The following is a 26,735-nucleotide window of genomic DNA, read 5'->3' on the forward strand; positions in this document are numbered from 1 at the left end:
CTGGAGGACTACTTAGAATACTGACCTTCATTCCTTTTTTAGATTTGGCCTTCTTTTGGACAAATAATATAATTCCCACACTTTAGAGTCTCTCTTTTAGGATTATTACTGACCTATGCATGATGTTACATCTTGATGTTTAGTAGGCAGACTTTGTTTAAGGGTGGTTTGCCACTGCCTTCCCCAGTTGTCTACACTTTACCCCCAGAGAGCTGGGTACTCATTTTACTGATCTTGGAAGGATGGAAGGCTGAGTCAACCTTGAACCAGCTACCTGAAGCCAACTTCTGTCTGGATTGAACACAGGTTGTGAGAGAAGATGACTGCAGCTTACCACTTTGTGCCATAAACAACGGACAGAAACAGCAACCAAGAAGCACAATGGAGACAACAGGAGAGTAAGAAGCGCTGAGAGATCAAAATGGTAGGAAAGGACTTAGGTTAAGGGGGGGTGTTCTTGGGTTCACCCCCCCCCCCATTACATGTCCAAATCTCCATCCCGTTTGTGGTTTTTCTGTATTTTTTAGTGTTTTTTCTGGTTTTGGCCTGCAGGGGGGGCAGTGTTTAGGCTAACAGCACCAAAATTTCAGGGATTTGTTGGGAGACTCTCCTGATGATACCACCCAGGTTTGGTGAGGTTTGGTTCAGGGGGTGCAAAGTTATGGACTCCCAAAGGGGGTGCCCCTCCTCCATTGTTTCCAATGGGAGCTAATAGAAGATGGGGGCTACACCTTTGAGGGGGGTGGGCAGGGAGTCTGCCGCCCCGGCCTTGGAGAGCTGCTTTTATAAGGCTGGGGGCGGGGCTTGGGGAGGTGTGGCCACGTCCCCAGGACAGGTGGGGGCAGGGTCCTGCCCCCGAACCCCCCATTAAAAATTCTATACCTACATCGCTGATGGTAGGTATGAACAGAAAGGAGGAACAATGGACGAAGAAGAAAAATAGAGCCTAAATGAAACGCTGCACTCCCTGATGAGGCAGGAAAGATACTGGGGAAAGATGGCCACGATCATCCAACAGGAAGTGACCAAAGTATCTTTCCTGCCTCCTTGACTGTGGGTGGAGAACACCCCAACAAGTTGGCCTCCACTATCCAGGAGAACAAAACAAACAACAGCAAAATAGAGAATGCTATTATCTCTGAAGAAAGGTTTAACTGAATTACACTACACTTATCAAGTTGCTGGCTGTTCTGGTTGCTGGCAATGGCAATTCACCTCTGTCCCTTGGCTTCGAAGCCCGATGGGTCACCAAAGGCTAGCTGCGACTTGACAGCATTTTCCTCCACCACCAATCTGAAACAAATCCCTACTCACCACAGGCAACTAGGCAGCTACCATCCAAAGTCCAGGACACAGCTAGTTGCTGAAATGCCATTTTTGCTCACAAACATGCAGACATAAACGTCATTCACGGTGTGTACTTTGAGAAATAAATTTCAAGTCCATTCACACATAGTAATTCAGTTTCTGTTCCAAGGTAAGCTGAATTCTGTGAGCTGTATAAATTATGCAACTTCCTACCCATATACTTATTTTTGCATCTCTTGTTTGCCTCCTGTTAATCATGGGAAGTAAGAATGAGACGTATGGCAATGAAACATCAACTCTTGATCAGTACAGAGCCTGCTTTAGCTTTAGGAGATCTCACTGGAGGCTGCACTGGAGTGCATGCTCACTCGCAAACCCCAATTCCCGTTTATATGTTCAACATACCCCTATACTTTACATGTTGGCTTGACTAAGCTACACAGGTGAGTTGCTGGTCAAGGTGAGAACTGAACTGAACTCACTATGCCTACTTTTAATCACTATGCCTATGCTGTACCAGTTTCCAGAAGTTCTCTCAGAACTGAGGCACATGCAAGGTGCCATTAGATGATGTCAACCTTCCTCTGCATCGTCTCCCACAGTCGCTAGCTTCTCTTGCATCACAGGAAGTAACCATGAAATCACGGGTAAATTAGGCACTGTCCTGGAACATTTACACAAGCATCCTGAGAGGACTGTCAAACTATTTAATGAACCACTTCCTAAAAGTGACTAATAAGAGAAACTGGTTCTTCAAGTTGTTCTATTATTATCCTGTGGGATAGATGCATTATTTGCACATGAAATAGTTTTTTATTAAGAATTTTAGGAAACAAACAACAATTAAAAGTATACACAAAAACTCTATAATAAGGGGAAAGGGAAAGGCTTCCGGTTTCTTCTGTGCCAAATATACAGTTAAAAATTTACTATTTGCTCCCTAGTTATAATTATGAAATTATAATTCAATTAATTCTTAATTATTACTAATTACATAGGATTCATCCTGTTCTCTATTATATCAATTTTCTTATTACCCTAGTCCTCAAATCCACAAATCAGTTCATTTTTTTCTTTTTAAATCAAAAAATCTATCAGGGTTCCCAATTATCAATAAACTTAGATGAGTTCTTTTCTCTAATCAAAGAAGTAAGCTTAGCTATCTCAGCCAATTCCAATATCTTCACAAACCATTCTTCTAATGTAGGCCTAGGTCAGTGGTGGCGAACCTTTGGAACTCCAGATGTTATGGACTACAATTCCCATCAGCCCCTGCCAGCATGGCCAATTGACCATGCTGGCAGGGGCTGATGGGAATTGTCGTCCATAATATCTGGAGTGCCAAAGGTTTGCCACCACGGGCCTAGGTGAAGTTTTTTATTTTTGCGCATATAATGTTCTCCCTGCTAATGACATAAAAAACAAAATTTTATATCTTTTTTCAAACTGTCGATCAGAACCAAAAGAAGGTTTCAATTGTATATTTTAAACATTCTGGATTATTGAATGTATTTGTATCTAAAATTATTTTGTTTTTTTACAAGTCCACCATAAATGATATAACAGCCCTTCACAATGTTCACATTTCCAATGCACATTCATAAATTTTTTATAGAAATTCTCTTTGAGACTGGAACTTAATGTAAATTCAAGACCCTTTAACCCAGTGGTTCTCAACCTTCTTAATCCTTTAATATAGTTCCTCATGTTGTGGTGATCCCCAACCCTAATATTTATCCATTTTACAGATGGAGAATACTGATGCAGAGACTCTTAGGCGACCCCTGTGAAAGGGTCGTTCAGCCCCAAAAGGGGTCACGACCCACAGGTTGAGAACCACTGCTTTAACCACAGATGCTCCCACTGATCCATTTCTACATTATATACCCAGTTTATCATACAATCTTTCACTCATTCTTCTGTGTCAAATTCAACAGAAGTTTATACATTCTGGAAATGATATAATGATCATCATTAATATATACTTCTACTTCAAATTCAGTCTTAGACATTCAGAATCATGTGATCTTTTATCTACTTCAAATTTTTTGAACTGTGTACAGAAAAACCAATGGCAACTTTGTCCTTCTACTAATAAATCTTCTCTTGATTTCATTTTGCATTCCCTTTGAGAAAAGGCTAGTATATCACAATATGTTCACCTATTTGCAAATATAATTTCTTGTCTGAACAGGACTTCTTGTGATGAGAGCTGTAACAGTGTTTTTGGACACAACCTAGGTTTATATTTGTCCCATATTCTCAGAATTTTTATATAATTTTTATATAATTATTTTTAAAATCTTTACTGACTTTAATTTTGTCATACTATAGCAGGCATGCCATCTGAATCTCCCAGCATGTCCCTCTAATTCCAGCAATTTTCTATTTCTCAACAAAACCTATTATTTCAACCGAAAAAATATGATTTCAAATCCTATAATTTCACACCCTAACTAGCCCTCCTCTTTGCTTTGTGTGTTGCAAGGTTTCATATTTAATCTGAGGTTTCTTCCCTTGCCAAACAAAATTTGCCAAACAAAATTTGATATATCCTTCTGCCATTGTTTAAATGGAATAACAGCTGCTAACACAGGTATTGCTTGAAAGGAAAATAACATTCTAGATAAAATGTTTCTCTTAAATTCTTCCTATCATCAACTGACATTTGTTCCATCTTGACATTTTTTTCACTTCATTCTATATTTTGACATAATTATTTTGAAATAACACAGTTCAGATTTGTCAACGTCATACCCAGATGCATTATTTGCCAACCAGTACCAGGAAAATGTTACAAAATTTTCAAAATATAAAGTTAAACAAAAAGGGCTTTATTACTCTGTACCATTAAGTCTACCACATCTAGAAATCCCTCCCTCAAAACTGGTTAGTTCACCCAAACTTACTTTTGCTTTTGTCAGCAGTAGACAAGCAGGAGGCTGCCCTACAATGGACAGGACCAGAAGACGTACGTTGTCAGTCAACCTGAACTCAATAACCCTCCACTTGTAGTCTAGGGCTGCAATTCTAAAAATGATCCACATGATCTTATAGGGAAAGCTGCAGACCCTGAAAGACTCTGGGAGGCCATTGTGTGCTTACAGTTTTAGGCAGCCCACATATGCAATTGTTTCTCTGACAGTCAAACTGCTTTATTGGAGGACAAAATCCCAGATTCTAAATTTCTTCCCCTTAAAGAAGCAGCATACAGCAAATACGAACGGTCCCTTTCCACTTAGGGCAAATCTCCTCCCTACATACCTATCCCCTGGGATTAATTATGTGTGATACACTTCCACAAAGAAAACAACCCAAAGCAATAAAGAGAAGGACTAAACCAGTTCTCCAGAAAGGCCCCTCAGATTGAAATAAAAATTGCTACTGCTTGAAAATAGTATTTTATTTATTTATTTATTTATTTATTTATTAGATTTTTATACCGCCCTATCCCTGAAGGGCTCTGGGCGGTGGAGTCACCGTGAATTGGTTGCGAGCAACTTCACAGCACATAATAATTATTAGTATTTAATGTTGTTTAATATCACAGCTGTCAGTTTCTTAGCTGGCCCCTCATTACAATTTGAGCCTCACCCAGAGGCCTAGGATGTTGCAATGCATTGGTATAGCATTTGTGTGGATCCCAGCAGGGCTGCCTTCTGAATTTGACAGATGTTGATTTTGTTGATTTGAAGATGTTTCAGGTGCCACCCTAGTGGTTTCAGAATGGCCAGGGTGCCGATTACCACTGGGACGACCTCAATTGGTTTGTGCCATAGTAGCTGAATCTCGATTTTCTAATCGTGGTATTTACTACTACTACTACTACTACTACTACTACTACTACTTCATCTTCATCATCATCATCATCATCATCTTATAACATAAACATATACTTCTACATAAAGCTCCCTCATCTGGAATGCTGCTTTTATGACTTTTTTAAAAAATGATTTACTTATAGCTTGTATGTTTTAAAGGCAAGTTCTCTTATAACAATGTCCGAAGAGTTACTGCATTCACATATCACTAGAAAGCAATACTCTATGCCCAACAACACTCAGCTATCATTTGCCCATGAATTTGCATCTCCTCTTAGAAAACTATTTCCTAACTTTTCTCTTTCGAAAGCTACTCAAGGCAGCATACAATGCTAAAATCACAGTACAGTATACATAATGAACAAACATGAATAAACCAGTTAAAACCAGATGGACCCATAACATCCAGCAAACCATAACAATTCAAGAAAAGAGGAAGAGCTTTGCCTAGCACAGTGATGGCGAACCTTTTCGAGACCGAGTGCCCAAATTGCAACCCCAAACCCGCTTATTTATCACAAAGTGCCAACACGGCAATTTAACCTGAATACTGAGGTTTTTAGTTTAGAAAAAACTGTTGGTTCCGAGGCGTGTGTTACTCGGGAGTAAGCTTGGTGGTAGTCAGTGGCTTGGCATTGAAGCAACCGAGCAACTCTTCCAATGGGTGAATCACGACCCTAGGAGGGTTTACTCAGAAGCAAGCCCCATTGCTTCCAACCGAGCTTACTCCCAGGTAAAGGATCACGCTTTAGTTCTTCGCATGAAAATCAGTGGGGTTTAACAGCGCTTAACAGGGTTACCTACACTGCTTCCCCAAAACTAGGTCTTAGGTTTAATGCTAATAATCGAGCCCAGTGGCCCAGGCCAGCCTAGATTGGGGGGGGGGGCACTCTGTGTGTGCCCACAGAGAGGGCTCTGTGCCACCTCTGGCACCCGTGCCATAGGTTCGCCACCACTGGCCTAGCATCTGAATGATAACAAAGATAATACCAGGTCATTGTCCCTGGGTGTTATAAAACTGGGGCATTATCACAGAAGACACCCTCCTTTTTGATAGCCACACAGTCTCAGAAGATAGGTATACTGTACCCTTCACAAGGGCTTCGGTGATGGGAAGGAATTAAGTATATCAATAAATAAATGAAATTGGCAAAGGAATCCAAGGATGATATTAAATTCCCAGGCAGATTTATATGGGAAGAAAGTGATTCTGCAGGCAGCCTAGTCTCGGAACCTTGGGAGTTCTTACAGGCCAGAAGAGTGGATTTTTATACCCCGCTTTTCTCCACTTTAAGGAATCTCAAAGCGGCCTTCCCCTCCCCATAACAGACACCTTGTGAAGGAACTGGGTCTGAGACAGTTTGAGAGAACTGACTGGCCCAAGGTTACCTAGCAGGTTTTGTGTGAAGTGGGGAAAGAAACCCGGTTCACTAGATTAGAATCTGCCACTCATGAGAAGGAGTGGAAATCAACCCCGTTCAACAGATTAGAGTCCGCTGCTCCTAACCACTATACTACACTGGCTCTAGCCCAAACCAGGTCTTGAATAGCAGCCAGAAATAGACTGAACAGCTTTTAATACTGGAGCATTATGATCACTCCAGTATGACCAGTCAAAAATCTGACTGCCATGTTTTGGACAGATAACATTTTAACAACTTTTTAAGGAAGTCTCATGCATAACACATTACAGTAACCAAGTCCATAAGTGACTACAGTATAGCTACCTATACAACCCAACCTGGTGACAAAAGCTTCTTGCAACTGATACCAGTTGAGCATCCATTTGCCAAATAAGATCCAGATACATCCTCAAGTTTGCATTCAATTCAGGACTACAGTTGCCAACAGACCTGGAAGAAAATGTCCTGTTGCTTAAACAAAGGCTTAATGGGACATTATTTACCAGGTGAGGTTACCTACTTTTGCACCATGAAAAGCTTCATCTGCCCATTCTCCCAAATTAAGCCTTGATCAAAGAGTATTTTCCTCCAGGACTACTGGCAGCTCTGTTCAGAATTAATCAGCAGCTCCATGGTCCAATGACTCGGTTACCCACAGTACCTCCATCATCAGGGTTGAGCTGTAGTTTATTAGATCTCTTTCAGCCAATTACTGATCCAGGCACCTACTTGGGACATCCACAGCTAAAAATGGAGTAGATGGAAAGGTTAAAGAGCTAGGTGTCAACTAAACACGATCTATTGTTATCAATTACATTTTTATCCTTCCAAGGAGCTCAGAACAGCAGACATGGTTCTTTACTCCTCCGATTGATCCTAACAGCCTTCTGGAGCAGGTTAGATTAGAAGAGAATAACTGCTTCAAGGTTATCCAGAAAACTTGATGGGTGAACAGAAATTGAATCCAGGTCTTTCGAGCCCCAACCCAGCACACATGTTGACTCACATTGATTGATACACTAACTCCCTGTTTTCCTTTTAGACAAGGCAGTCAATCAGGGTGCCAAAGCTCTTTCATTAAAAAAAAATGGGCTCAAAACCAAATTAATTTTCTATAACCATTTCAGAATTAATCTGAAACTAATCTTTAAGTTTGCTTCAGTGCCCAATAAGAAAGAGAAGCAGTGAAAAAAAATGTAGTATCCTACCCAAAGGAAACCCATCTGGTTGTGATGATCTTTTCAATGATCAGGCCCAGCCAAATTAATCTCTGGTATTTTAAATTCAATAAATAATCCCTCAATAGAAATGCTGCTCTAGTACATGCCAATTATCCATGCTTCACCTTTAGGGGTTACCTTTAGGGGTTACTGAATCTCATGGCAGTTGGGTAGCTAAACAAATAATCTGTGTCCATTTTCACTGTCTTGCTGTATTCACTAGCAATATTTTATACCCTGTCTTTTTATTTAAGATAAATACTTAAGGTGCTTACAAAAGCCACATAAAATCAACATAAAACAAATCAGCAGCCAAGATGTATTAGGAAGGAGATGCCATAAAATGGCACAGAGACAAGGAATTAAACAATTTTAGCCTGTTATAGAGAGGAACTACCAAATCCTTCTCACTTTGGCCTTTTGGGGTACCTTTATCTTCTACTGCGTGTGTGGAGAAACAGTGGCAGAGGGGGGGATTTTGTGCAGAAAGCATCCATAGGGATTATGTGGCTCAGCAAATAAAAAAGTATAGGAAGAGCAGAGCCCTTCCCCTCACTTGTGCACCACTATTTGCATTCTTACACACTTGCAGTTTTACACAATGTGAAAGCACAGTTATAATTTATCCAGCATGGTTTTCAGACAAGGAGGTGTATGAAAGAAAGGAGGAGGATCTTTACATGTTCCTATGCGCTGTGCTAAGAAGTACAGAAGGTGGCCAGCAACTCAAGCAGCATGCAGCACCTCCTTTGATTCTTTATCTGGCCTTGTAGTTAGCAGGTGCTAATGTCTAAATTCTGAATTTTAAAAAGAACTCCTGTAAATGAAGACTGCAGCATCCTGGTAGCAACGAAAGTTACAGTGACAAGCAAGTGTCACTGTACAGTGACAAGCAAGTCTTGCTCTCAATGCAACTTATTCTTCAGTAAACATTTATTTCAAAAGGACAGCTGTAAGATTGCTCCGAACGGCCACAAAATCTTAACTCTGCTTTCCAACAACCCTGTAATACACTCACCATTTCATACAACATTTGACACAGTTTTAAACACAGTGTGATCCAGTTGCAATGTGCTCAAAAAGAACAAGGACTTCTTTTATGCAAGACGTCCACACCCAGCTACAAAGAGTAGCCTCTGAAAACATGCCTCTCCTCTGATCCTAGCTATTAGGAAACACAGCAGAAATTGACAAGCTCTTTAAAAAAGGGGGGAGGGGGAGAAACCCCAGTTCCTTACCTTTGCCTCTGGAGCGCCATGTATCCCACAACACTTATGAAAGGTAACATTCTGAACTTAAAATGAAAAGAACAAAAGCCTTCCAAGCTGGTCTGTACCGTGTTAGAAAGTTCCAAGTTTCTCACTTCCTCATTCTTTCTGGTCATAAACATCCTCCAATGTTACAACGCTAGTCATTGTGACTCAGTTTTCAAAATATGCAAGTCCTGAAAGATCTATAATAATCTCAGCTGCTTAAAAACACTGGTTCTCTGATTATATATAAGGGGGGAAATCAGTTAACAAGAAGGGGATCTGCAAGGACTCGAATGATTTGTCAACCCTGAGAACAACCTATAAATATATTATGCTTAAAAAACATTGTTTATCATCTGTAGAAGATGACAGATAATAAGGTCCAACATAGCTAGGTGTAACAAATCATAGTCTGTGACAGCTCCTACATACATACAATTCTTGAACAGTGGATACTCCTTAAGGAGCTTCTAGCAATTTAAATAGAGGTTTGAACTCCTATTCAGTCTAGCTTTTGGACTAATTAGGCGACAGAGACAACTTTGATTGTACTACTGAATGACCATTGACTTGAGTACTGTACAATTATCTTCCTTAGTAATTTTGCAAGACTTTTCTGATACCATTGACCAAGCCACAGTTAGGTGGCAAAGTATCTCCATCAGGGAATGAGAATCATCTCCAGAGGGATTATTGTGAGATGTTCCACAAGGCTGTATATTATAATCCATGCTCTTTAATATTTGTATGAGGTCTTTAAGTGAGTTCGCCTGTAGCTTCAGAATGGGGCGTTATCAGTGCATCTCTTTGCCAAAACGTCCAGATGCTGCTGTCTGTCCTAAAGCAACGCCATGGCCAAGGGAAATATGCGGGAACGAGGGAAAACTGAACCTGAAGAAGGGAATATTGCTGGGTAAAACAGAAATTCTAAATAGGACTGATAATCCAGTTCTGGTTAATGTAATGCCATCCTTTATCTGACTGGGTAGAGGACCAGGGTAGTGGTGTGGTTTTGGACCCAGCCTTGGTCTTTTAAGAGCAGATTAGAGCGGTTGCTAAGAACCCCTTCATTGATCTATATGTGGACCATAAATTGTTATCCTTTCTGGACTTGACTGACCTAGCTGTACTGATCAAGTCTTTACTGACCTTGAGACTAGGCTGCTGTAACAAGCTTGCCATGTTCCCCTAAACCAGGGGTCTGCAACCTGCAGCTCTCCAGATTTTCATGGACTACAAATCCCATCAGCCCCTGCCAGTATTGTAGTCCATGAGCATCTGGAGAGCCACAGGTTGCAGACCCCTGCCCTAAACATTTGATGGAAAGGGCAGAAAGCAGTTTCCTGCCTTTTAGGGACGTGGGGTGGAGAGAACATTCAGCGCTGTTCTTGAGGTAACTACACAGGTTACTACTTTGTTCCAGGTTCAATTCCTATATGACCTTCAATTCCTACATGACATCTCTGAAAGAGAGCTTTTCCTTGTACATTCCAATCAAGATCCTACATCTGTTGCTGCTGCTGCTGCCCCCATTTTATGAAGTACAGGCTTCTGTCAATGGAATCCACCCATTTGCAGTGATGGCTTTTACACTATGGAAGGACATGCAGAGGTTTTCCAGTCAACCTCCTTCCTGGCCCTTCAGAACCCTGCAAGGCTGTCCTTTCCTGCGGCCCCCAAATGATGGATTCAATTGTGCTGTAAGGCAAGGCTGAACTTTGGCTCTTGGGAGTTAGTTTGTAGCTCTGACTGATCCTGTAAAAGTTATGGTTCTATTCTGCATGGCGTTTTAACTTGTATAAGCAAGCAACTTTAAAAGTCGCAAAAGCGAGATATAAATCTTCAATTAAATATACCGTCACATACAGAAATAGATTAGCACAGTGCTTTGAAGATGAATTTTAGATAGTTAAACTATGTAAGAGATAACAAAGTAAATAAACAAGTTTGGCTATAAATTAAGACATCTTAAGATGCACATTGGGTCAAAGTATGATGGTCTGATATTACATTTGTCTGCTCTACCCAACAGCCTCACACACTAGAAGTCATGCTGGACTACAGGCTCAGCCACATTGTGCCCAATGTGTGTAGAACAAGTCATGCCAGGATCAGTTTTAGGCTTTGGAAGACCCCAGGCAGAAAATGCCATTCCCATCCATCTGCTTATGTTTCTCTGTTAGTGGTCAGATTACTCCCATAATCCTTACGGAGGATTAAGGGTATAACATGCCCCCACAAGGCAGCATCAGAAAGAAATTGACAGAAAACACCTAATGGCTAAGGAAGGCTAACAATAATAAACTAATCTCATCACCCCCATTTATCTCTTTAATGGTATACATTGCTATAGATTTACTAAAGCAATCTCATCAATAACAACAACACATTTTTCCTGTAAGATATTTCCCATAAATAGAATAAAAAGAATTACTAATGCCCCCTAATAAATACCTATCCTTTAATACAGAAGACTATCGGTAGTTTTCCCAGGGAAAGTTTTACTCAGCTGCCTGATGTGTCTTTTATCAAGGCTAAAGACACTGGCCGGCACTTCCTAATAACCTGTAGTAGTAGTAGTAGTAGTAGTAGTAGTAGTAGTAGTAGTAGTAGTAGTAGTAGTAGTAGTAGATTTCACAGCTGCCAGATCTGTAGCTGGTTGTTGGCCTTCATTACAATTCGAGACTCACCCAGAGGCCTAGGAAGTTGTAATGTATTGGCGTAATATTTGTGCGGATCCCAGCAGGGCTGCCTTCTGAATTTGACAGATGTTGATTTTGTCAATTCGAAGATGTTTCAAATGCTGCCCTAGTGTTTTTGGGATGGTGCCCAGCGTGCCGATTAGCACTGGGACAACCTCGGCTGGTTTGTGCCACAGACGCTGAAGCTCGATTTTCAAATCGCAGTATCTAGTGACCTTCTTGTCTTCTTTTTCAATGACCCTGCTGTCACCGGGGGCTGCTATGTTGATGATGGTCACTTTCTTGTCCTCGATCACGGTGATGTCTGGTGTACCGTGTTTCAACACTTTGTCCGTTTGGATTCGAAAGTCCCACAGGATCTTGACCTTCTCATTTTCCATTACTTTCTCTGGACAATGTTCCCACCAGTTCTTAGATGTTTATGTTGTAATTCTTGCATAAATTCCAGTGGATCATCTTGGCCACTGAGTTGTGTCTCTGTTTGTCTCAGTCTGGGCAATCTTTTTGCAGCAGCTGAGGACATGATCTACAGTTTCATCAGCTTCTTTGCACAATCTGCATTTTGCATCATCTGAGGATTTTTCGATTTTGGCCTTGATCAAATTTGTTCTAATGGCTTGCTCTTGGGCGGCTAAAATCAGGGATTCAGTTTCCTTTTTCAGAGTTCCAGTTGTTAACCACAGCAGGTCTTTTCGTTATCCACCTTGTCTTTGATTTTCTCCAGAAATTGGCCATGCAGTGCTTTGTTGTGCCAGCTTTCAGTCCTCATTTTAATCACATTTTTCTGTATTCTTGTTCGGTTTTCTGGGTTTGCAGCAAATGTCCGTTCTTCACTTCAATCAATGCCTGTTCTTGACTTTCCTTCACATAATCGACCAGTGCATGCTTCTCCTCTTCCACTGTTTGCTGTACTTGCAGTAAGCCCCTGTCTCCAGATCTCCGGGGAAGGTATAATCTATCAGTATCACTGTGTGGGTGCATTGTCATAAGCTTCTGAGTTTTTCTATCCAATGCTTCCAACTCAGCCTGTGTCCAGTTGATGATTTATGCAGTGTACCTGATGACGGGTATGGCCCAGGTGTTGATGGCCTTGGTGGTATTCCCGCCGTTTAATTTAGATTTCAAAATTTTCCTGACCCTCTGGGTGTACTCTCTGCTGACAACAGTCTTCACTTGCCTGTGCTTGATGTTATCCAGCTGCAAAATGCCCAGGTATTTATAACCTGCCTCTTGGTTGCACTTGATGAGTTGGCCATCAGGCATTTCAATCCCATCACTCTCTGTGATCTTGCCCCTCTTTATTGCCACAGTTTTCATTTCCGACTGTCAGTTCAGTTTTCCACTGACTTATCGCTTTTTCAGTGAATACTCGAATGTTTTTGCTGATGCCAATTGTTTCCAAGCATTTCATGATCCAACTATGGAGCAGTGAGTCAAATGCCTTCTTGTAATCGATCCAGACCATATGCAAATTCGTTCTTCAACTTTTGCAGTTCTCCATTATCATTTTATCTATCAGGAGTTGATCTTTTGTACCCCTGCTCCTTCCTTTGTTCCCTTTTTGCTCCACTGGCAGGATGCTATTTGCTTCCAAGTAGTCCATGATGTTATCTGCTATTATGCCAGTGAGCAGTTTGAGCATCGTGGGTAAACATGTTATTGGCCTGTAGTTTCCACGTGTTGCTCCTTTGGCTGGATCTTTCTGAATCAAGTATGTCTTCCCAGTTGTTAGCCATTGATCGATTTCACCATTTTGCATGGCTTCATATTATTATTATTATTATTATTATTATTATTATTATTATTATTATTATTATTATTATTATTATTATTATTATTATTATTATTATTATTATTATTATTAACATTTGATAAACTGCTCACCTCCAAAGGGCTCATGAAAACAAAACACCATTCAACATCACTCAGAATCTCCCACTCTTGTGGAGGGGTGGGGAATCAACCCCAGTACTCCAGATTAGAGTCTGTTGCAATTGACCACTACACCACTCTGGCTCTACTGGTGTGAAGGTCTACTCCTGTGCACTGACTGAGGGCTGTATTCTGAATCCTTGGGGAAAAGCAAGAGGAACATCCAACTTGCTAACAATTTCCTTAGCAGTCCTCAGTGTACAAAGTGTTTTATGCTTCTTTATATTTTTTATATTCCGAAAAAGCATGAAGGTAAGTTAGATTGAAAAATAACGCCTTGCCTAAGGAAACCCAATAAGATCACTGGCTCAGGGAATGGAGCCACTGAGTCTCCCAAGGCCAAACCCAACATTTTACTTGCTGTATGTGTAGATATTTAGATAATTATCTATTTCCTACACCACATGACTGTACAGGCTTTGGAAGTGTGTGTATATTCTTATGGAAAGAATCTAATAAAAATATCTTTTCAGATCAGTACAAGCCACCTCTCTTTAACCAAGGACACCAGACTTTTGTAAGCTAGCCATCTAAACAATCTTTTTGGGTTAAGCTAGAGCAGGGGTAGGGAACCTGCGGCTCTCCAGATGTTCAGGAACTACAATTCCCATCAGCCCCTACCAGCATGGCCAATTGGCCATGCTGACAGAGGCTGATGGGAATTGTAGTTCCTGAACATCTGGAGAGCCGCAGGTTCCCTACCCCTGAGCTAGAGACACTAATAATTGGAGAAAACAAGTCACTCCAGTTGAAAACCATCTTCTATATTCCTTCTCATAGCGTAACAGTGTAGTAGTTATTAATAAACTACAAGAAACACTTGTGTAATGAGTAAAGCTGAAGCTCTTTCACATGTACTTCAGAGACTGTGTGTCTAGTTCCAACTATTCATATTACAGAATCTGCTAAATATCGTTTCCAATTAGTACAATACTGCCAGAATATCCTCAAATCATTACCCATACCCACTGGGCATGAGTAGTAGAACTCTTGTGTTCCAAAATGTAAAAATAGTAATTCAGGAAGTTACTATAGCAAAAGTAAGTTGTCATGGGTAATTTTTTTTTTCATTTGACTCATGACGCTTATTGTATATGCAGAAACGCTAAGAAACATTTGGGAACCTATTCCTTCAGATATTTTCTTTTTGGATGCTTACTGTCATTTCCAGGTTAGCAAGTGTTTCTGCTTACATTGTTGAGAGTTTTAAAATCCAATCCTTCCTTTTTAAAAATGAGTTTAATAATATAGATACAATTTAGAATAGAGGTGAAATACATTCATTAAACACCTGAACAATCATAACATATACAGTAATTTATCTAACAATGATTGGTGCAATGTAAGATATAAAGGTCCAGAATCAGTCTTAGATGACCAAGGAAAAGACTGTGAAAAGATCTGGTTTTAAAAGACATGTATTTATTGACATTCTATATTTTATTGCTTCTTTTTCTGTTTGTTATGCTTACAGTCTCACTATTATTAATTTGCTTATTTCATAGGGGAAGTTGTGCCAGTCTTAGGACACTGACTAATCTGGAAAAATTAAAAGGCAGCATGGTACCACTTGTACGTTTGCTTATTAAAAGATTTAAGCACCACATGCTCAATAAAATATTCCTGAGACTTCTCCTATTAAAAACAGCAAACCTCCAAGAGTCTGTGATTTTCCACCTCAGTATTCATTTTTATCTATACTATCTTATCTGTCATTTTACTCAATAATAGCCTGGCTGGCTAAAGATAAATCCAAACAAGATGAAATGATGTTGGTCAGGAAGGCTAATATCCCTGCCAGTATTAGGGAATGACATAGGGGTTTGGGGTTTTCTGCTGCTTAATGTAATCAATGTGTATGGTAATAGTGATGTCATAATTACTATACCCATCTCAGCAACCTGTTCTGGGATTTCTGAGTAGGTTTACAGATACAGACTTATGGGCTCATTTTGCACATGCAGAATAATGCACTTTCAAACTGCTTTCAGTGCTCTTTGAAGCTGTGCGGAATAACAAAATCCACTTGCAAACAGTTGTGAAAGTGGTTTGAAAACACATTATTTTGCGTGTGCAGAAGGGGCCATGATATTCATCAACTTTAATTTTTACAGGTGAGGATTCCCTGTTTGAAATATTTCCCCACCCAGTGCTCCTGTGTATTTATTACTAGTTGTGACACTTAACACAGGAATCACAACTGATAAACCTTTATGAATTATCATTCAACGTGGCAATTCTAATGGTTAATTTGTAATTTCAGGTGGGCTTTCTTACACTGAGTCTTTGGTGATCTCTTGCTTTTAATTCTTTGAATAGTTTGGCTCTTTATACAAAGTTGCAGAGGAAAATCTTTGGTTAGTTTACCGTGTTTCCCCGAATATAAGACAGTGTCTTATATTAATTTTTGCTCCCAAAGATGCGCTATGTCTTATTTTCAGGGGATGTCTTATATTTCTGTATTCTGTTCGTCAGGCATGCTTCCAAACAAAAACTTTGCTATGTCTTACTTTTGGGGGAATGCCTTATATTTCGCACTTCAGCAAAACCTCTACTACGTCTTATTTTCCAGGGATGTCTTATATTCGGGGAAAAGGGGTAACACCAACAACATTCCCCTTTTCTATCAAACCAGTTACTTCAATTAAGGAAGCCATTGGTCTGGTATGAGGAGGAGGGGAAGACTATAAGGGGCTGACAATCTCCTTTCTCTTCCCCCCTCACAACAAACACCCTGTGAGCTAGGTGGGGCTTAGAGAGCTCCGAAGAACTATGACTAGCCCAAGGTCACCCAGCTGGCATGTGTTGGAGTGCACAAGCTAATCTGGTTCCCCAGATAAGCCTCCACAGCTCAAGTAGCAGAGCAGGGAAATAAAACCCACTTCTCCAGATTAGAGTTCACCTGCTCTTAACCACTATACCACGCTGGTGTCGTAGCTCACACTCAGGCTCATTCCGCACATGCAGAATAATGCACTTACAAACTGCTTTCAGTGCTCTTTGAAGCTGTGCGGAATAGCAAAATCCACTTTCAAACAGTTGTGAAAGTGGTTTGAAAATGCATTATTTTGCGTGTGTGGAAGGGACCTCAGAGTGCCTACAGCAATAAAGAGGACTGATTAGAAGACTCTGGTATTAGAATTATACTAGAGACTCTACTATTAGAATTTGGGACAGTGGAGCTTCCAAATATAAATTCCAGCAAGAGAATATAACCCGGGGTACCTATGCATTGAATTTACTTGCCAGGCACATGAGTTTCCTTTATGAAGTTATAATACAGAAGAACAAGCCACCGCAGCACAAAAGACATACAATGCAATGAATTATCCTGCACAGATCCTGTTTTATTGAACTATATTGCCCTCCAAGAACACTTCACTTGCCCAGCAGTGCTGATTTGAGTTCTTGACATTGCACACGTTGATAGTCATTTCTCACCAAACATCAAATAATCTGTTTCACCAATTCAGTGGTGACCATTGTCTCCATTATGACATTCCCAATGCCAGACCCAGTCCTTCCTTGAGCTCACTCCTAGCAATGAGGGCTATTTATTAATTAAAAACACCTCACAGGATCGCTTGGAAATCTGAAGGCAATGCTTTTATTATCAGGCAGGAAAAGTATTGGATTTTTCTCTCAAGGTGGTGATGTTGTCTTCCCATTTTTTCCTTCTCTTTCTCCCTGCGATGCCTCATCGGGAGAAAGATAGGAGATGTCTAACGGCACTTGCAGGACATGGAAGGGGCGGACTTTTTGTTGGCCTTCCATGGAAAGATCTTTTTGAGGGCATTCTTTACGTCCGACGCAGTGATGGAGACGTGGCGCTTCTTCTTCCTCAAGCGTTCAGCTGCCAAGGACACCTTCTTGTAGAGATCGTGCACGCAGAAGTGCAAGAGGTTCTGAGCCTCATTGGTCATTCGAACACTGTCAAACTGCAGGTTCTGTGCTTTCTTGGAGTACTTTCCGACCGGGCGCTTCTTTCCCTGGCGATGATTCATACGCCTCACCGTTGTCCTCTTCCCACCCAGCCTTCCCCGTCTGGTCTGGGTCCTGTGGCGTTGACGATGCCGGACTTGGGGTTTTTCTCTCCGTTTGGCAGCACCCATTGTTTGACCTCTGTGCTTTGCAGCCAACTCTTTGCCCACCTGGCTCCAATTGCTATTGCCTGTTCCCAGGTGCATCCTTATATAGGGGTAGCTATTCAGATGAGAAACCTCTTGCAAGCTCAGTGATTGGCTGACAAGAACAAAGGACAACTGAGGTACTTCATAATGACTCAATTATGATCCTGCACTGAAATGGAGATACTGCAAGTCTCATATAACTGTACTGCGGAAGGATAAGTTCAATGGACACAGCTTTTAGTGTCTGAACTAGATTACTGGAAACAAGCATCGTGTTCTGTATAGATATATTTGCTATTGTGGTACCTTTTTTAGCATAAGCTCTTTACCAATTATCGACATTAAAGATTATTAATATAATCTCAGTCCATGTTCTTGCTCCTCCTTTCTAAAGTGCAAATGGTCAGGAAAGGGTGGAATATGAATCTAATTAGAATTTAAAATGAATTTTGTATAAAACTGCAAGTGCTTTATTAGCTGTACAGTGCATTATAGAGAAGTTAAAAATGGCAACATACTGAATTGGCTCATGGAGGAAGCCTCTAGAACAGGGGTGCCCAACTCTAGCACTTCAGATGTTCATGGACTACAATTCCCATCACCCAATTGCCTATGTCAGCAGGGGCTGATGGGGATTGTAGTCCATGAACATCTGAAGAGCCAGAGTTGGACACCCCTGCTCTAGAAGTTAATGCACCCCCTCCTCCACACAGCAATCAATTTCAACTGCAGAAAGGTGATTCACGCAGTCACGGGACCCATAAAGATACAAGTTCATGTGTGATTAGTGAGGGCTGTAGTGAGTCATGGAAAAGGTACAAAAATTTCCCCCCTTCCTCTTCTAAAATTGAAGCCATTAAGATCAGGGAACTGGTAACATTTGTACTCTTCATCTGGAACCCCAGCAAAACAGAATATCTTGTGATAGCTTCTGTGCACAGACTAGAATTTAAAAAAACTTAAAGCCAGAATTAAAGATGAATAGGAACAGCCCGGACTAAAAGCCTATGTGCTGGAGTGGAAAGAATGCTGGACTAGAGTTCAGGTCCTCACTCAGCCATGAAACTTACTGGCAGCGCAATCCTAAGCAGAGTCCTACCCCCTTATGTCCATCAATGTGTTTCAATCAATGTGCTTGTGCGGGTGTAAACTCTGTTCAGGATTGCAATCTGGATGACTTTGGAGGAGACAGACCTTCTTTACCTAACTAACCACAGAGTCATGTCACAAAAGTGTTAAATGGACAGTGTTTCTGCTGCCCTTGAAAGAAGAGATGCAATATATTAAAAAGCTGAAGTGCTGAGAGTTTATTTAATGTAAAATTTGAATGAATGCTGGAAAAATATCCTGAAGCACCATTACTTTGACAGTTGTCTAGTGCCTCTGAACTAGATCTGAATTTGGGTAATAGGTTTATAGCTAGCTCACAGTCTAAGATGTCAAAACAGGCAAAACTTATTTTTCTTTTATACGGTCACAGGCTGTGAGTTTACTCATACTGTGAGGATGCAGCAGTTTTCAATATTTATTGCAAACTGATTCTGCTATTCTCTTTTTTCTGCCGTCTTCAACTTTTCTAGCATTATTGTCTTTTCCAGGGACTCTTGCCTTCTCATAACATGACCAAAGCATGACACTCATTTGACACATTTTAGCTCCTAGAAAGAATTCAGGCTTGATTAGATCTACAACCCACTTATTAATAGATGCCAAACTCGCAGCCCTCCAGATGTTATGGACTACAGTTCCCATCTTCCCCTGCCAATCCATAACATCTGGAGGGCCGCAAGTTTGACGCCTGTGCACATATTGGTCTTTTTGGCCAGCCCACAGAATCTGTAAAGCTCTCTTCCAACACCACTTAGCAAGTGAATCGGTCTTCTTCATTGTCCAGCATTCTGGGCAGGCAGAGAAGAATTTAACCAATCAACAAAGTTCATTAAAATTAAAGTTTTGGCACATCAATTAAACAAACACATGGTCCTGCAACACTCTGCACTACGCTGCTTTGGCGCCCACTCCCAACCAGTAGTACAGCTGTAGAGGAGAGGAAAAATCATAAAAGTAATTTCTACCAAAACTTTACCTCCTGCTCTATCCTAGGAGCTCAAGGCAATTGATAGGCTGCACAGAGAAGCTTTAAAAGAAAGCAAGCAAGTAGTCCACTGCTATTTTGGACATCTGTGTAACATATCCATGCAAAACTGTAGACTTTGAGGGCACAACTAGCATCTCATGTTGGCAATATTTATGACCACACCTTTCAGAGTACTGAGATTATTATCTAGTGGTGAAATGACTTCCACTGTTATCTTGTTTTTTTTCTTTATTACATTTGATACCTTTTTATTATTATGAAGGACACACTACATTTCATTTGGGAAACATTTCTGCACGCCGCTTGCTCAGAAGCTTATCGTGCAAGGTCCTTAGCATCCAGGTGGAACCAAATGGAGGAAATTGGAAGCAGACGACCCTGCTAGAGCAGACAGACATCCAACAGCAAAGACAAGATGCAAGGCAGGGAGTCAGCCAGATAGAACATCAGATCTTGGTGGACAGCACCTAGATATCCAAGATTGTTCCAACAACTCCAACTCAGAACTACATAGCACCACAAACGCCGAAGGGACTCAGGCGCTGCGCCATAAGCAAAAAATGTGGATCTCTTCAAGAGATCATGTTTGGCCCAGAATCTTGTGCTCTTTAAACATTCTCTCTTCTGGCTGCTGTGGGTTTTCCAGGCTGTGTAGCCATGGCCTGATGATAGCTTATTATGCTCCTGAAGTTTTGATCGCATCTATAGCTGGCATTTTCAGAGGCATGTTGTGATAAGATGGAAACACATCTTACCATGACATGCCTCTGAAGTTGCCAACCACAGATGCGGGCAAAACGTTAGGAGCAAAAGCTACCAGGCCACGGACACACAGCCCGGAAAACCCACAACATCCAGCACATTATTCTGGTCCTGAACGCCTTGGACAATACATTCTCTCTTCTCTTTTTTGTGTCTCAGGTAAGGAGGAAATAGGTAAAGGCCAAGTCTCAGGCAACTGGCAGGGCTGCTCACTGGTTGGTCTGCATTCAGTTAGCTTGGACTGCTGATACTTCCTTTTTTTGTCTGAAAGTGGGGTTCTTTTGTGGACAGATCCCTTGTCTGGTATTTGTCTTTACATCTCCCAACAGTGTGCCCAACACGGCCATCCTAAACAGGTTACATCCTAAGCAGAGTTACACCTATGGTCTTCAACTGATTCAAAAGGATGTAATCCTGTTTCAGCCCAGACCTGGATGGTTCAAGTAAGGGATTCCTGTGCAGAAGAACTCCACTTTCAGACAAGAAAGGAAGTGTTAGCAGTCCAAGCTAGCCCAACTTTGTCAGATCACAGCTAAGTAAGGTTGGTCTTGGTTAATACTTGGATGGGAGACCACAGAGGAACTTCAGGGTTGCTACACAGAGGCAGGCAAGGGCAAACCTGAAGTTCATTTACCTTGAAAACCAAACAGGGTCACCATAAATTGACAGCGACCCCATGGAACTTCCTCCAACAACTCTGTTATGAACTGCGTCGACAGTCAATAGCTAGGGATGGGAATGTGACTGTACTCTTCTCTGGGTCATTATTGAGAACCATAGCAACAAATGAGAACCAGTACAACCAGAGAGTTGGATTTGCATGTTGGCAATCCAAGTTACAATCTCTGCACCAGCAAGGATTTCACTACATTGTTTCTAGCAAGTTTCAGCAAATAATCAATTATCTTGGTTGTTCATTGCTTATGTCAGAAGGAAGAATAGCCATCAGCTTGATTACCACGCGAGGTACTGAGAAAAGCGGTCTCTTCTCTATGGCTGTTCTTCCTCTTAATCCAAACCACAATAAAGCTGGCTAGTGAGGTTTATTGTATTGCAGTTCTTGTACTAAATGTTCAGTTGCCCCTGGCCTGCCCTTCTATCATTTTGAAAGGCTCAGTAAATAGCTGGCTAGCTTCTCACAAGGGAAACAGAATTTACCCACCCTGACAGTGTCTGGGAATTCTGTAATTCTTCTATTTTTTAAAAAAACAAATGTAAGGCTTTACAGGTGAAATATATAAACTGAGTTATTACAAAATTTCCGTAGAACTATTATGATGGAAGAATAAAGAAAAAAATTGAATAAATGCAAAGCCAAAGAATGGGGACTAGGTACTGGTGTGCTGTGAATGTCATACTTCTGAACTATCGCAATCTTCTGACAGTTTTCCAACCACAAAATGGCTGACAGGACTTGGGGCCAATAAACATGTCAGTAAGTTACAAGACCTATGTTGGCAACAGCTGTTTCATCACAGGTACTCTCTGAAAATAAAGATGATGCCTTCTGGGTTCTTCAAAACGCACCTCCTATTACATTGATGGGGAGGAAAACCAAGACTGGCTCTTTGCTTTAGGGAAGACTGAGGTAATCATCTATAAACACATCGATGGGCACTATGTGTACCAAACTATGTGTACCAAACTAGGGACCAATGCCCTAGCAAATTAGATTATCGAAGAGTGTTGGTAGATGGTTAACATGTTGACAGAGGATGACTTTCACTCACTGAGTCAAACACAGTCTACCACAGATCCAATCTGAAGGTCTATGAGCAGCAATGGAAACAGCTCAATCCCATTCAGCACAGTACCATTCTGCACATGCCAACATCAAGCCTCCTGGAGAAGTGAATTTTGAGAATGACTGCCACAATTATGCTAATAAAATCTCTTACAAGTAGTTCCTGTGGCAGGGTAGCAGAAAGGCTTGCTTGTGAAGAATTTTATGGACAGTTCCAGATTGATCCCATTGAGTAATATGGATAGGGTGCTTGGCACTGGATCTTTGCCTGTCTTGGCTTATGACATTTTACAAAAAAAAGAGTTAACTATTCCTCTAGTCAAAGGTACAGATAATCAAAATCTTGACAACAAGCAGTTTCTCAGCTTGAGAATCCTACACTGGTCAGAGACAATGTGGCTAATTATAGGACTCTCAAAACCTTCCAGTTGTTCGGCAAGGTAACAACAGAGCATGTGGTAGCATGTTCAACCTGCAGATTCTTTCAGAGTTCCACTCTTTTGACTGTGCTTTTTAATTTTTATGTCCGGTCACTTAATGAGATCACTCATCCTTTTGTAGTTGGCTGTCATAAGGGTGATGATAATGAGTGCTATGTTTACCCAAAGCTCCAGAAGCTGCTGTGGTTGTCTTAATGTCTTGATGCTCTAGACAACTGGCTGAAGGTAGGCAATCTGGAAATGATGCCAGTCAGGAAGGGTGATGCTTTAAATGGCATTGATCTACCAGCCTTGGATGAGACATTTATGGACCAAGTAAAGACTTTGGCTTCTCTTGGATCCAATCTTACAAACAGAGCACTTTCTGACAATTACATATTGCCCATATATTATCTCTTTATCTGGCTTCCTCTTGACCTGGCCTCACTGATACATGGTACTGTAATCTCTAGGCAGGACTAGAGATGTTAAATTTCCAGAAATGCTGAAGCTACAGAAAAACACAGAGGTTTAGGTCAGAAAAAAAAGAATTTATGAGAAATTGAACTACATGTAATACTGTCCTATCAAACCTAAACTTCTTTTACTGATTTAACATAAAATGCTTAATTTATAACTTAGAAGAAGAACAAGAGTTGAATTTATATCTCCCCTTTCTCTGAAGACTCAAAGGGGCTTACAAACTCCTTTCCCTTCCCCCCTCACAACAAACACCCTGAGAGGTAGGTGGAGCTGAGAGAACTCAGAAGAGCTATGACTAGTCCAAGGTCACCCAGCTGGCATGTGTGGGAGGGCACAGGCTAATCTAAATTCCCCAGGCAAGCCTCCACAGCTGAGATGGCAGAGCAAGGAATCGAACCTGGTTCCTCCAGATTAGAGTACACCTGCTCTTAACCACTACGCCACTGCTGTTCCTTTGTTGATTCATGAAATGCCAGTATTAAAAAAAACAGTTGAAGGCACGAACTAGCAGGGGTGTAATTTTTGTTTTACAACAGAAGACTACATGCATATAGGGGTGTTGTGTGGTTTCCAGGCTGTATTGCTGTGTTCTAGTAGCATTTTCTCCTGATGTTTCACCTGCATCTGTGGCTGGCATCTTCAGAGGATCTGATGGTAGTAAAGCAAGTGGAGTAGATATACCTGTGAAATGTCCAGGGTGGGAGAAAGAACCATTTGCCTGCTAACAAGTGTAAAGGGTGCAATTAGCAAGCTTGATTTGCATGTGTTCGGTGGGATTCACACATTTAGCATGTGAGTAACCATGAAGATAGCATAATCAATTAGTGAGGGCATCTGCATTGTAGTAGCCTGGCCTTTTGATCCCTTTTATTTATTATTTATTATTATTATTTTGATTTTTATACCGCCCTTTTGATTGCTTACTGCCTAGAGTGGTGGGTGGTGTTCTGGGTGGTGTTCACTAGCCCTCTGATTGCTTACTGCCCGGAAACATCCTTTGTCTGGGTGGTGTTCATTAGTCACTGTCTTGATTGTACTGTTTTTTCAGTACTGGTAGCCAAATTTTGTTCATTTTCATGGTTTCTTCCTTTCTGTTGAAATTGTCCATGTGCTGTTGGATTTCAATGGCTTCTCTGTGTAGTCTGACATCATGTTTGTCAGAGTAGTCCAGAATTCTGTGTTTTCAAATAATATTCTGTGCCCAGCTACTACAATGCAGATGCCCTCACTAATTGATTATGCTATCTTCATGTTTACTAATGCTAAATGGGTAGATTCCACCCAACACATGCAAATCAAGCTTGCTAACTGCACCCTTTATACTTGTTAACAGGCAAATGGTTCTTTCTCCCACCCTGGACATTCCACAGGTATATATATTCCACTTGCTTTACTACCATCAGATCCTCTGAAGATGCCAGTCACGGATGCAGGTGAAACATCAGGAGAAAATGATACCAAAACACGGCCATACAGCCCGGAAACCACACAACACCCCAGTGATTCCGGTCATGAAAGTCTTCGACAATACATGCATATAATTGGTGAAATACCATCCTACACTAGAGAACAAGGAGTGAGGGGTTTTACTTTTCTGTTAAATGATGAATACACATCATTTAAATTGTTTCAATATTTAATATGTCACGCCCCTGCATGCTATTCTGCTAAACATGTTTCCAGTATCAGTTTATACAAACAAGGTTGAACGGGTACATTTGTGTTCGCCACTAAATTCCCACTATTTCAGAGGTCACTTTGGAACAATCAGGGAATTCTACTGAAACACTGTCATATCTGCGGTGGCAAAACCTCAGCACAAACAATGAATGTGTCTAGAAGGACACTACTTGGAGAGACAGACTTGTAAATGTTATGTAAGAGTGCCAGAGCAACCCAGCCAACATTCCCGTCCAGCCAACATTAGCAACATGGGAACACTGTTCAGTCACCACAGCAACCGAACTGACACTTCTCTTTTTGTTCCTCAAACAAACTCCACCATAACCCCGCCCAGCAAGTTCATTTGGAAGTACATACAGAGAACTCATGGGTGGCATTCGTCTCCCTTTGCACTGAACTCTGGAGACACTCAGATGCAATAAGAGCCTCCTTTGCTACTTCCAAGTGTCTCCAAAGACTGGTATTGAGGCCAAGACCGACCCAGCTGCTCTCCCAAATCCTTTTATACCAGAGGACTTGGGGAAGTGGCAAGTGGTAATCACAAATATGGCTAGCTACCATCGCCTATCAGTTTGTGAATTTCCATATCAGATGAAGAATGCCAACAGGTATGAATCAGCACTTTTTCCTTTTAAAGAGCACATAAACAGTGACCACAATCTTTGAATCCACACGAAGCAAGCTAATTACCTCTCAGTATATGCCTTTAGCAACCTAGTCAAATATTATAATTAGAGCAATACGGGGATATTAAAGGTACATTCCCATTTATCCTTCCAATTAAAGTCTGGGTATGAACTGCTGTTTCTAATTCATATTATTGACAATAGACAGGCAGAGTCTAGCACCTATTCCAGCATTTTAACCAATCTGGCAAGAATGTTGATCTGGTATGAATCCCTTATTTCCCCCTATCACAGTAGGCCAGATGTGGCAGTTAATGCAACCAAGCTCATCTGGGTTTGGCACCAGTTAAACTCACAATATGAACAGCTAAAAAGAGCTTTACTGGAGAAAATTAGAAAAGGATAGTTAAACAAGGCACACAGTTCAGTGATGACAGGATACTCAGAAAAATAACAAAGCTAATTTGATGACTATTTACTTAAGTCCTAACGCACTGTAGTTGGTTCTTGAGGCATAAGTTTCCAGAGATTAATAAGTTTCCAGAAATTAATATAAATGTTTTTCTGGTCACGAGGAGGGGGAAGGGGAAAATGAAAAGAAGAAACTATTTTTCCTACTTCTTACTATACTCTGTCCCTCTGAAAGATATAAGTAGAACTATGAATTAATCTACCACCACTTCCACACCCTCCAACCCTTCTCCTGTCCCAAACACCATTTTCCACTGTGGAAGCATGGCACTCTCTTCTGGTGAAGCACTATTGACCAGACTCAGATCTTTTGGTGGGAAAGGGTATACACTTACGGAGAAAGCTGGATGTCACCTCCTGACCCTCCACAACCAATCATCAGGCTGTCTTCATGGAACCTTTCAGGGAATGAACTGTTCCCCTCCCAAATGAGATTCTCAATTGTAGCACATGATTTAATTAAGCCTACCTGGGAACTTGTCTTTGAGATAGACTGTTATGGGGAGTACACTCTACACTTGTGAAAGGCACAAAGACAGCTTAGTCTGGAACATTCCTTCCAGATGGATAATCTCTTGACACCTCCCCCCACAAAGCAGCATGTTTTTCACTGCCCATGTGCCAATGTTTTCATTACCATTTACACAACTTAAATACATGTATCCAGTCTAAGAATATAT

At 41.0% G+C, this 26,735-nt stretch overlaps 1 protein-coding gene across 4 annotated transcripts in view; it reads right to left on the reverse strand.

Annotated features, from left to right (window-relative positions):
* RC3H1 (ring finger and CCCH-type domains 1) overlaps nucleotides 1-26,735 on the reverse strand; it is a 67,665-nt gene that overhangs the window by 38,469 nt on the left and 2,461 nt on the right. The window lies entirely within an intron of this gene.

This window comes from Sphaerodactylus townsendi, linkage group LG05 (genome assembly GCF_021028975.2).
Source record: "Sphaerodactylus townsendi isolate TG3544 linkage group LG05, MPM_Stown_v2.3, whole genome shotgun sequence".
Classification (NCBI taxonomy): Eukaryota; Metazoa; Chordata; class Lepidosauria; order Squamata; family Sphaerodactylidae; genus Sphaerodactylus; species Sphaerodactylus townsendi.